Here is a 14,216-nt window from a genome sequence, read left to right on the forward strand (position 1 = left end):
TGGACAGAGAGAGGGGAAGGAAGATTAGATGGACAAAGAGAGTTGAAGGAGGAAGAGATGGATAGTGACGGGTGAGAGAAGGAGATTAGGGCGTGTATTCAATTCCCACACATATTAGAAACCTGTGTTTTCTGTTTTCTTCCCTTTCTACTTAACCAGACTGAGGCACAGCAACGTGTGGTGGGAAACAGCTAGGATTTCATTAGACAAAATTAAAAAAAATTAAAATTCTGAAGTAATTTACTCATTAAGAGTATAATGTTACGTTTAAGGTTTAACATGTGAAGTCAAATATCACGGTTGGAAACTGTACATTTCTTAAGGCAGTATAACTCACGCCACGCAAAGTATGATGAATATTTTCATACAGTGTTTGAGATTCAGAGCGTTTAGAGACATCTATCAAGCTATACATCAAACTCCAAACTCTTTTGAAACTGTTTCTCATGGACATCGCTCACAAATGATGAAAGGAAAAAAGTGTATCACTTAGTACGTTTTCGCTGTCCATGGAAAAAAACTTCAGCGTTAGGCATGACTTTTCAATCTATTACTGCCTTACTACTAATACTATTCGCAACACATGTTGCAGACAGTATTCACCACTTCATGAACCTGGAATTTTATGACATTATGCGATACATAGCACAGGAGATACGACGTCATGAGCAATGAGATGTGGCTGCCAAATGTCTTATGCACAGGTGTTAGGTTTTTTAAAGAATCGTTGGTGGTGGTACAGATGGGGGTGTTCCTGATGTGTATACAGATGTGATATGTGATGTCATTTACGAATCTGAGGTTTAGGTATTAGTTGCTCAATCATCATCTACGTTTACATCCACGCACTACAAACTAGTAACCTAGCGGTCATGACGGCCTTTAAAAATTAACACCATCTACATAAAATTTACTATGTATAAATTTTTTCCGAGTACAAACAACCTCATATTGTTTAGTTATACAAGATTCCTAAAATCTTGAGATGAAGTATCATACTATATAACCGCCAGGAAGGAGGAGGTTTAATAGGGGAAACAGAGAAGAACAGAGCCGTGAACCAACGAACAGCCGTAAAGAAGAAAACTAGTAATGGCCGAACGGCTGTCTGAGGAAAAAGTGAGCAGACCAATATAGCAGCGAGAAGAGGACGAAGGCGCGCGCTGCCCTATTATGTTTTACAACCGAGCACCTTATCACCGAGCGCTCTTCATTTTACGCCCTCTTGGAGGGTGAAGGCCTTCCTGTTTTACGTCTTACGGGAGTCGTGGTGTAAATGGAGGTCGGCCTTTAATTTTTCACGACCGGCGGGCACTCAGATGAAGGCGCTATCACTAGGCCCAACTTTCAGCGTTCCCACGAGGTCCCAATGCCACACACGGACCTCTCTGGTCTGGGGGAGGAAATGGAGTTCTGGTTCGATCGAGGTCAACAGGGAAGTATCGTCGTTGGGCGATCGTACGGAAACACGTAAAAACTTCGACAAAATTGGTTTTGTCTAAAGAATTGTAGCTGTCTTTAAATGTGGATAAAAAGAGATGTGCCTATAACAGACATACAGAACCCAATAGCCTATTATCGACTGATTATTGGTGGGAATAGTGAGCACATCACATCGTGCAGGAACTGAAGGGAAATACTAAGAAACAATTGAAATGGGACGATTATGTAAATTCACTATTACGGATGAAGACTCGGAATCTTAGATTCGATAATCTCTTCATATTTTTTTGCTCACATTCGTGTAATAATGTTTGAATGATATTTACATGTTTTTACTGTGAAAACTTATTTATTTTATATTATTTTCGTGATTTCGCACTTAAGCCTTTATCAAAAACAACAATACTGGGTATAATTAAAGTTAACAAAGTCGAATTACACACGCTATTGGTTTAACGCCAAAACAATGATAGTAATATAAAATGAAGTTTCTGCAGTCGAATGGCGAAAACATCATTCCAACAAACATAAATTTGTTGGAAGGGTTCTTAGAATGCTTGGAGCGTCTGTAAACGGAATCGGAAATAAGACGCTAGTGCCATTGTTCCATTGTTTGGAGTCTCTATTGTAGGCATGGCAACAGGCATCGAACGAAAGGTGCGACACGCTGTCAGGATCCTAACACGTCACAAATTCTTTCCTTATTTAGCGCTGCTGCTAGAGATATCGAGTTTAGGAACGTAAATTGGCCAAGATATTGGTTTCCACGTTGCCAGGCTCAAAGGCATGAGTCCATCTTTTAATGAGTAACTTGCTAATCGCCTTTGGGGGTGAGGGGAGGGAGAGGGAGAGGGAGGGGTAGAGAGAGAGAGAGAGAGAGAGAGAGAGGCGGGGGAGAGAGAGAAGGGGGGAGGGAGAGGGGAGGGGGAGAAGGGGAGAGAAAGAAAAGCTAATCTCCGAAGCTGTGGCTGTCTCTGCTCTTGTGATAAACACACGTGCCTGGAAACCGAGAGGTTGTGGGATCGAATCCTGGCCGAACCTCGGAGATTTCCTCTCCACCTTTAATCAAGCTTTCATCTCTCAACGATGTGAGGAGTTGTCAGGTACGACACTTGGTTGGAAGTCCACATTAATTTGTGGGTCCGCTTTCCCCAGTCTCAGTTGGATAACTGGGGTATATTAACCTTAAATGAGTAGAAAATGTAACGAGAAACAGTTGAAGAGAAAAATCAGGAGTGAATGTTGAACAATCAACTTATATAAAACTAAATCATATGCATGTCTCACACACTTCTTCTTCAGAAATTAAGAAAATTATATATTCTCTCAGAAATAATCTTCTGGATTTAATAGGGTTTCCAACGGAGTTCTAAAGAATTGTTCCCACATAATAAGCAATGTCTTTTGTGAAAGATGTACATCACTAACTTAGGACGTTTTTCCGGAGAGATTGGAATATGCTAGGGTTAGATCCCTCTATAAGAAAGATGATAAGAGAGGCGTCAATAAGTCCCGATCTATTTCACTACCGTACAATTTTCCAAAATTTTTGGTGACGTCTGGTATTGTAAAATAGCATCACCTGAGCAACAATAATATCCTCATTAAATCACAGTTTGGATTTAAGAAGAGTTGCTCGAATGAGAATGCCATTTACACATTCACTCGCCAAATTTTAAAAACACTAAATAACAAAACTGCACTAGTTCGTATTTTCAGTGACCTATGTAAGGCATTTGACTCTGTGAGTCACAATAATCTCCTGCATTAACTGAGGTTTTACGGAATTGATGGTGTAGCAAACCAGTGGATAAAGCTATATCTAACTAAAAGTCTGTAGGAAGTTATATTTAATAATTCAACCAGTTTAACCAGGGAGACTCATATGAATGGTGAGAAATCACTTACAAGATTCCACAATACTCAGTCTTAGGTCCACTATTGGTACTCATACTTGCAAACGACTGTCCGTCTGACACAGGACAAGCAGAATGGGTTCTTTTTGTGGATGACTCTAGTACTATCATTTTTTGAAAGTATTATAGAATTACTTTCTGCAAGTGATGTCACTCAATTTCAGAACGGCATAACATATTCAGCTGCCACAACCAGAGGTACTACACCAATGGTACGCATGAAAGACAGTGTGTAAATAATAAGTATGATGGAAACTTCAAAATTCTTAGGTGTCTATACTGACGAGAACTTAAAGGGAAAAAATCGCGTTTTAGAACTCCTAAAACAACTTAGATCAGCTACATTTGCAGTTAGAATCATTTCCAATATTGGGAAGAGAGAATCACTAAGCCAACTTTAACAAAGAAATTGTTCATTGCTCAAAAACGAGCTGTAATAGTAATACGTCGAGCTCATACATTATCAGCTAGAACACATCTGTTTAAGGAGACGGGAATTTTTTCTAATGCCACACAATTTATTTATTCCTCATGAAATTTGTTGTAAATAAACCATTGCAGTTCAGAAAGAACAATGATGTACGTAATTAAAGCACCAGAAGAAAAAATTACATTCGTTACTTCACACTTAAGTTGTCTTTATCACAAAATGTGGTGCACAATGCTGTCACCAAAATTTTTGATCACTTACCGGACGATACAAAATTTCTGACAGCCAGCAAAGTTAAATTTGGAAAGAAACTGAAAAAGATCTTCGTTGGCAACTTTTCCTATTCTGCAGAAGAATTTCTAGTTTTATAAAGTATAAAAAGTGATTGGTAGACATTATCAACTCACAACAGTTCTAAAAAAAAAGTTTGTCACGATCAGCATGTAACTATATTACCACACGAATCTCTAATGTGAATCTATTATGACTCGCTGCACGTCATTGCGATTAATTGTACAAATGATACCCGGTACATGAAACTAATAAAAAATCAAACAAGAAACAAGCAGGTCAAAGTGGTGTCTAACTGAGAGTTGGCATCGGTCATTGAACCACAGTTGCATTACCTAGGTGAAAACAGATTACAAATATCATTGTCTAGTCAAAGTTTATATGAGGTGAGCCTTCTGCGATCGAACCCTCATATCAATCTGAGTAGCTCACGAGCTTCTTCCTTGATAAAAAGTGTTCTGATATTACGACCAGTGTTACAACTCAGTTTTAGAAACACCTTCTGCTGCTTCTTCTATCGTAAATTCCTCCACGTAAACCTTTTTATCAGCCTTAATCAGTTAGACCAGGGCTTCCCAACCTTTTCAGCTGGAGGACCCCTTCTTCAGTCGAAAATCCATGGCGGACCCCTAGTCACTCAAGAGCACAGTAACTTCAAATTTCAGAGCGAAAACAATGGTAACTGAAAGCTTCTTAATGCAGGTGCCATGTTACCAATGACCCCCCCCCCCCCCCCCCCCCGAAGTATCAATAGTCTTTGGTTTAGAGATGAATGAAAACAACTGTATCCAGACACTTACTAGTGGATTTACTCCCTTTGTTCAACACACTATAGAATGATTAAAATTACTTGGTAATTAAATTTCACACGATGGAGCTTTCTTCCTCGAAGAGCAATCAACGTCACGTGCAAACTGTTCGCTGTTGACAAGCTGTCACTTATGGTCTGTTCACTTCCACTTTTGGCTGCTGTTGTGTAAGGAGCATGCATATTTCGTAAGACGTGTGTGTGTGTGTGTGTGTGTGTGTGTGTGTGTGTGTGTGTGTGTGTGTGTGTGTGGTTTTTCGTGAAATCCGAAGAAAAATGTTCAAATGTATGCAAAGGCTTCCTTTGGTCGTCTTCCCTCCTCATTCATTTCAGCTGGAAACTTCCCTTGTTGTGAAGGCGATGAAGAAACTGCAGCCTTCTTCAATGATCCTGACCTCAGCCACCGATCCATGTTAGAAGTAATAAACTGGTCAAAAATCGACTTATGAAACAGGTAGTGCACTGACAAGGCAATTTTAACATTTAATGATGCCTGGGGCCGCATGTGCCAGCGAACGCTGTGATTGGTCGACAGTGCTCGCTCCACGCATGCGTAAAATGTTTCAGCGCATCTATCGCCGTGAGCCAGCGCATAAACGATCCCCGTATTGTTGCTAAACAGTCGATCAGAGAAGTCGCAGTCTCCGGCACTAACTGTGTATACGTTCTCACTTAGGAACCGTAAAGGCTGCTTGGGGTTACGACCTGAAGTAAAGGTACACGAGTTTTTCACACTAAAAAAGTGATGAATTTGATTTTCACATTTTTATTCAATAATTTTACTCATGATTTTACACGATTTGGTGAAAGGTGGCAGCTGACCCCCTAGAAAGAGCCGGCAGACCTCTAAGGGGTCCGCGGACCACAGGGTGGGAAGCCCTGAGTTAGACTATCCTTATTCATTCGATTTCTGGAAGGCGGCGGTTCAAAGTTGGATCCTGCCATCCAAATGGCTCTGAGCACTATGGGACGTAATTTCTGAGGTCATCAGTCCCCTAGAACTTAGAACTAATGAAACATAACTAACCTAAGGACATCACACACATCCATGCCCGAGGCAGGTTTCGCACCTGCGACCGTAGCGGTCGCGCGGTTCCAGACTGTAGCGCCATCTCCTGAGATACATGCAAAAATTGTGTTGATCTGCTGTGCCTTCCAGAATAACGTCACCCATGAAATGTCACGATAACGTTTTCCAGACCGTAACTGTTGCAGGCCGTTTGCTTTCAGACGTTTCACCCAGTGCACGCCAACCGTCTTCTGTCCAATTCCACGTAAAACGTGATTCACCTGGAAAGGCTACCTATCGTCGCTCGATGGACATCTAGTTGAGATCATTTTTTCTTCTTAGAGTCAACTGTCTTCGAACTCCTTTGATGCGGCTCACCACGAGTTCCTCTCCCGTGCCAAACATTTCATCTCAGAGTAGTACTTGCAATTTACGTCCTCAGTTATTTGCTGGATGTATTCCAATCTCTGTCTTCCTCTACCGTTTTTACCCTCTACGGCTCCCTCTAAGTACCATGGAAGTTTTTCCGTGATGACTTAACAAATGCCCTACCTTCGCGTCCATTTTTCTTGTGGTCCAGTGTGGTCCATATATTCCCTTCCTCACCAAGTTTCCGGAGAAGCTCCTCATTCCTCACCTTATCAGTCCTTCTGTGGCAACACATCTCAAATGCTTCGATTCCCTTCTTTTCCGGTTTTTACACATTTTGTTTCACTACTGTGAAATGCTGTGCTCCATACGTACATTCTCAGAATTTTATTCCTCAAATTATGGCCTATGTTTGATACTAGTAGACGTTCCTTAGCCAAGAATGCCCTTTTTCATTGCTAGTTCACTTTTGATGTCCGTCTTGCTCCACCCGTCATGGGTTACTTTGCTGCATAGGTAGCAGAATTTCTTAACGCCATCTGCTTCGTGATCACCAACCCCGATGTTAAGCTTCTCTTTATTTCGCCTTTCTCCGATTTATTCTCAATCCGTATTCTGTACTCATTACACTGTTCATTCCGTTCAGCGGACCCTGCGATTCTTATTTACTTTCAGCGAGGAAAGCAATGTCATCACCGAATATTCATTGATATCCTGTCACCTTGAATTTTAATTTCAGTGTTGAACCTTTCTTTTATTTCCGTCACTGCTTCTTCGATGTATAGATTGAACAGTAGGTAAAGACAGACTACATCCCTGTATTACACCATTTTTGATCGGAGCACTTCGTTCTTGGTCTTTCCCTCTCACTGTTCCCTCTTGGCTTTCGTAGATATTGTATATTACCCTTCTTTCCCTGTGGCTTACCACTATTTTTCACAGAATTTCGAACATCTTCCACCATCTGACACTGGTGAACGTTTTTTTCCAAGTCGATAAATTCTATGAACGTGTCTTCTTAAATCTTGCTTCCACTATCAACGGCAACGTCAGAACTGCCTATCTGATGCCGTTGTCTTCCATAAAGCCAAACTGGTCGTCATCTAATACATCCTCACTTTTCTTTTCCATTCTTCTGTATATCGTTCCTGTCACCTACTTGGATGCATAATTTGTTAAGTTGTTTGTCCGATACTTCCCGCATGTGTCGGCTCTTGCAGTCTTTGAAATTGTGTGGATGTTGTTTTTCCGAAAGTCAGGTGGTATATTCCCGCACTCATACATTCTACGCACCAACGTGAGTAGTCGATTTGTTGCCACTTCCCCCAGCGATTTTAGAATTTCTGATGGAATGTTATCCATCGCTTCTGCCTTATTCGATATTAAGTCTTCCAAAGCTCTTTCAAAGTCCAATACTGGATCCCCCATCTTTCCTATGTCGACTCCTGTTTCTTCTTCTATCACGTCATCAGACAGGTCCTCCCCTCACAGATGTCTTCAGTGTACTCTTTCTGTCAGAGACAGCAAAGGACTTGGAAGAGCAGTTGAACGGAATGGACAGTGTCTTGAAAGGAGGGTATAAGATGAACATCAACAAAAGCAAAACGAGGATAATGGAATGTAGTCGAATTAAGTCGGGTGATGCTGAGGGGATTAGATTAGGAAATAAGACACTTAAAGTAGTAAAGGAGTATTTGCTATTTAGGGAGTAAAATAACTCATGATGGTCGAAGTAGAGAGGATATAAAATGTAGACTGGCAATGGCAAGGATTGCGTTCCTGAAGAAGAAAAATTTGTTAACATCGAGTATTGATTTAAGTGTCAGGAAGCCGTTTCTGAAAGTATTTGTATGGAGTGTAGGCATTTATGGAAGTGAAACATGGACGATAAATAGTTTAGACAAGAAGAGAATAGAAGTTTTCGAAATGTGGTGCTACAGAAGAATGCTGAAGATTAGATGGGTAGATCACATAACTAATGAGGAGGTATTGAATGGAATTGGGGAGAAGAGGAGTTTGTGGCACAACTTGACTAGAAGAAGGACATGTTCTGAGGCATCAAGCGATCACCAATTTAGTGTTGGAGGGCAGCGTGGAGGGTAAAAATCGTAGAGGGAGACCAAGAGATAAATACACTCAGCAGATTCAGAAGGATGTAGGCTGCAGTACGTACTGGGAGATGAAGAAGCTTGCATAGGATAGAGTAGCATGGAGAGCTGCATCAAACCAGTCTCAGGACTGAAGACCGCAACAACAACAATCGACTTGTAGTTCTGTATTCCTGAATTTCCCTGAACATTTTAGTACTTCCCTCTCTCGTCAGTCAACTGAAATATTTCTTCTGTTACCCATGGTTTTTTCGCAATTAGTTCACAGGTAGTGGACTGGCGTGAAAATTCCAGCCTTCATCGCCGATGAACAGCAGTCATTGTGGCTACATGAACCAAGCACCTGCTGCAGAAGCTCATACAGAGCAACATTCGCTGAGCGGTCGTTGAAGAGACACTATTGGCAGCCCCTTGGCTAATCTGAACGTTCAAGTGTTCAACAGTTGCACGTTTGTTCGCTTCTACCCATTTCCGCAGCCGTCGTTCACCCCTGGCATCTATGGATAATGGTGCAGCACAGTAACCTCGGCGCCGGTTTTGGATAGCCCAATTTTGCCATGCACCATATACTTTAACCGCGGCGACACGCCAACAGTTTACAAATTTAGCGAGTCCGGCAATGTTATCCAATAGCAGCAAACCATTTGTGTGTTGACCGAAATGGATTGCTACTGTTGGACAACACGGTGATTTACTTGTTGTTCTATGTAAAGTAAATTAATTCTGATTCTGCAATTTTCCTTGTGTTTTAGCACTGAAGATGGATATTTATAGCGGAAATATAGGTATGCAAGTGTAATAAAAACTAATGGGAGTGGTCGCTGTACGACGAAAATGTACACTACTGGCCGTTAAAATTCCTACACCAAGAAGAAATGCAAATGATAAACGGGAATTCATTGGACAAATATATTATACTAGAACTGACATGTGATTACATTTTCACGCAATTTGGGTGCATAGATCCTAAGAAATCGGTACCCACAACAACCAACTCTGGCCGTAATAACGGCCTTGATACGTCTGGGCATTGAGTCAAACTGAGCTTGGATGGCGTGTACAGGTACAGTTCCACATGCAGCTTCAACACGATACCACAGTTCATCAAGAGTAGTGACTGGCATATTGTGACGAGCCAGTTGCTCGGCCACCATTGACCAGACGTTTTCAATTGGTGAGAGATCTGGAGAATGTGCTGGCCGGGGCAGCTGTCGAACATTTCCTGTATCCAGAAAGGGCCATACAGGACCTTCAACATGCAGTCGTGCATTAGTCTTCTGAAATGAAGGGTTTCGCAGGGATCGAATGAAGGGTAGAGCCACGGGTCGTAACACATCAGAAATATAGCGTCCACTGTTCAAAGTGCCGCCAATGCGATCAGACAGAGACGTGTAACCAATGGCACCTCATACCATCACGCTGGGTGATACGCCAGTATGGCGATGACGAATACACGCTTCCAATGTGCGTTCACCGCGATAACGCCAAACACGGATGCGACCATCATGATGCTGTAAACAGAACCTGGATTCATCAGAAAAACGACGTTTTGCCATTCGTGCACCCAGGTTCGTCGTTGAGTACACCATCGCAGGCGCTCCTGTCTGTGATGGAGCGTCAAGGGTAACCGCAGCCATGGTCTCCGAGCTGATAGTGCATGCTATTGCAAACGTCGTCGAACTGTTCGTGCTGATGGTTGTCGTCTTGCAAACGTCCCCATATGATGACTCAGGGATCGAGAGGTGGCTGCACGATCCGTTACAGCCATGCGGATAAGATGCCTATCATCTCGACTGCTAGTGATACGGGGCCGTTGGGATACAGCACGGCGTTCCGTATTATCCTCCTGAAGCCACCGATTCCATATTCTGCTAACAGTCATTGGATCTCGACCAACGCGAGCAGCAATGTCGCGACACGATAAACCGCAATCGCGATAGGCTACGTACGTTATGGTACGTTTTTCTCCTCCTTACACGAGGCATGACATCAACGTTTCACCAGGCAAGACCGGTCAACTGCTGTTTGTGTATGAGAATACGGTTGGAAACTTTCCTCATGTCAGCACGTTGTAGGTGTCACCACCGGCGCCAACCTTGTGTGAATGCTCTGAAAACTAATCACTTGCATATAATAGCATCTTCTTCCTGTCGGTTATATTTCGCGTCTGTAGCATGACATCTTCGTGGTGTAGCAATTTTAATGGCCAGTAGTGTATGACTGAAGGAGTTCTTAAATACGTGTTCTGTATATAATCAATAGTGTTCGTGAATGAAGGTATGTGGAAATCAAAACATTAGCATCAGAGGTTCAAGAAATGTTTAAAATTAGTCTGTAACTGATGGCATGAATATAGATTTAATAAAATCGCTGACGTTAGCCACAAGTGCGGCCTCGTAAGGTTTTTTTTTTCTTCTGATGTATTCCGTCACGCATAAATGCGTATCTGATGGGTCTTTAAAGGAAAGGAAGAGGATTAGTGTCTAATGTCCCGTCGACAACGAGGTCATTAGAGACGGACCGCACCCACACTCAAAAAAGTGGCAATTGATGCTTAAATTTAGGTTATACGATCAAGCACACAAATCTAAAGCCTGTCAATTCAACTAAATGCCTAGGGATGAGAATTACGAACTTAGATCCGACAGGGATGATGGAGGTCATCAAAAAGTTCAAAGAAGGGCTGCTCGTCATGTACTATCACGTATTAGAGGAGACGGGGTTACAGACATGATACACGAGTACTAATAGCATTCAAACAAAGGCGTTACCCATTGTGGCGAGATCGTTTCACGAAATTTTGTTACCAACTTTCTCCTACGATTGCCAAAACATGTGTTGATGCCCACCGACTTAACAAGAAATGTCATGGATTGTGCGGCTGGTCCCTGCGGAGGTTCGAGTCCTCCCTCGGGAGTGGGAGTGTGTCTTTGTCCGTAGGATAATTTAGGTTAAGTTGTGTGTAAGCTTAGGAACTGGTGACCGTAGCAGTTGAGTCCCATAGGATTTCACACACATTTGAACATAGGAAGAAATGATTATCGTAATATATTGATGTAAATCAGATCTCGCACGTTAGTTTATTTATTTATTTATTGTTCCGTGGGACCAAATTAAGGAGAAGTCCCCATGGACATGGACCAAGTCAATACATGAAATTATAACACGATATTCGAAACAGATAAAATGAAATATAAAAAACATATTCAGGTGACAAGTAAGTTTAAATAAAGAAAATCAACAATGTAACACTGGAATTTGCTTAATTTTTTAGCTCTTCCAGGAGCTCCTCGACAGAATAGAAGGAGTGAGCCATGAGAAAACTTTTCAGTTTAGACTTAAAAGTGTTTGGGCTACTGCTAAGATTTTTGAGTTCTTGTGGTAGCTTATTGAAAATGGATGCAGCAGAATACTGCACTCCTTTCTGCACAAGAGTCAAGGAAGTGCATTCCACATGCAGATTGGATTTCTGCCTAGTATTAACTGAGTGAAAGCTGCTAACTCTTGGGAATAGGCTAATATTGCAAACAACAGACGACATTAAAGAAAATATAAACTGTGAGGGCAATGTCAGAATTCCCAGACTATTGAATAGGGGTCGACAAGACGTTCTCGAACTTACACCACATATAGCTCGAACAGCCCGTTTTTGAGCCAAAAATACCCTTTTTGAATCAGAAGAATTACCTCAAAAAATAATTCCATACGACATAAGCGTATGAAAATATGCGAAGTAGACTACTTTTCGTGTTGAGGTGTCACTTATTTCAGATGCTGTTCTAATCGTAAATAAAGCAGCATTTAGTTTCTGAACAAGATCCTGGACATGGGCTTTCCACAACAGCTTACTATCTATCCGAACGCCTAGGAACTTGAACTGTTCCGTCTCTCTTATAATATGCCCATTCTGTCTGATCAAAATATCGGTTCTTGTTGAATTGCGAGTTAGAAACTGTAAAAACTGAGTTTTACTGTGATTTAACATCGAATTATTTTCCACAAGCCACGAACTTATTTCATGAACTACATTATTTGATACTGTTTCAATATTACACACAAGATCCTTCACTACCAAGCTGGTGTCATCAGCAAACAGAAATATTTTTGAATTACCTGTAATACTAGAAGGCATATCATGTATATAAATAAGAAACAGCAGTGGCCCCAGCACCGATCGTTGGCGAACGCCCCACTTAACAGTGCCCCATTGGGACTGAACATCACTACCACTCTCAATATTGCGGAGAATTACCTTCTGCTTTCTGTTCTTAAAGTAAGAGGCGAACCAATTGTAATAATGGTCCAACTCCTGCAATAATATTTTGTGGTCAACACAGTCAAAAGCCTTCGTTAAATCAAAGAAAACACCTAGCGTTCGCTACCTTTTATTTAATCCGTCCAAAACCTCACATAGAAAAGAGAATATAGCATTTTCAGTTGTTAAACCATTTCTAAAACCAAACTGTACATTTGACAGCAAATTATGTGAGTTTAAATGCTCCAGTAACCTTGTATATACAACCATCTCGATAACTTTAGCAAACAGCGATGGCATATAAATAAATCTAAAATTGTCAACATTATCCCTGTCTCCCTTCTTATAAAGTGGCTTCACTACCGAGTACTTTAATCGATCAGGATACCGACCACTCCTAAAGGAAAATTTGCAGATATGGCTAAGTACTGGGCTAACATACATAGAACAATACTTCAGTATTCTGCTAGATACCCCGTCATATCCATGAGAGTTTTTGGTCTTTAGTGATTTAATTACTAACTCAATCTCCCTCTTGTCAGTATCATGGAGGAGCATTTCAGGTAACAGTCTCGGAACACTTTTTTCTAAGAGCGCTATATGATTCCCTGTTGGGACTAGGTTTCTATCTAGTTCACCTGCTATATTCAGAAAGTGATTATTAAATACTGTACACATATGCGACTTATCAGTAACACGGACATTCCCACTACGCACTGATTCTACACTCCTGGAAATGGAAAAAAGAACACATTGACACCGGTGTGTCAGACCCACCATACTTGCTCCGGACACTGCGAGAGGGCTGTACAAGCAATGATCACACGCACGGCACAGCGGACACACCAGGAACCGCGGTGTTGGCCGTCGAATGGCGCTAGCTGCGCAGCATTTGTGCACCGCCGCCGTCAGTGTCAGCCAGTTTGCCGTGGCATACGGAGCTCCATCGCAGTCTTTAACACTGGTAGCATGCCGCGACAGCGTGGACGTGAACCGTATGTGCAGTTGACGGACTTTGAGCGAGGGCGTATAGTGGGCATGCGGGAGGCCGGGTGGACGTACCGCCGAATTGCTCAACACGTGGGGCGTGAGGTCTCCACAGTACATCGATGCTGTCGCCAGTGGTCGGCGGAAGGTGCACGTGCCCGTCGACCTGGGACCGGACCGCAGCGACGCACGGATGCACGCCAAGACCGTAGGATCCTACGCAGTGCCGTAGGGGACCGCACCGCCACTTCCCAGCAAATTAGGGACACTGTTGCTCCTGGGGTATCGCCGAGGACCATTCGCAACCGTCTCCATGAAGCTGGGCTACGGTCCCGCACACCGTTAGGCCGTCTTCCGCTCACGCCCCAACATCGTGCAGCCCGCCTCCAGTGGTGTCGCGACAGGCGTGAATGGAGGGACGAATGGAGGCGTGTCGTCTTCAGCGATGAGAGTCGCTTCTGCCTTGGTGCCAATGATGGTCGTATGCGTGTTTGGCGCCGTGCAGGTGAGCGCCACAATCAGGACCGCATACGACCGAGGCACACGGGGCCAACACCCGGCATCATGGTGTGGGGAGCGATCTCCTACACTGGCCGTACA

The sequence above is a fragment of the Schistocerca piceifrons genome, chromosome 6, assembly GCF_021461385.2.
Source record: "Schistocerca piceifrons isolate TAMUIC-IGC-003096 chromosome 6, iqSchPice1.1, whole genome shotgun sequence".
NCBI lineage: Eukaryota > Metazoa > Arthropoda > Insecta > Orthoptera > Acrididae > Schistocerca > Schistocerca piceifrons.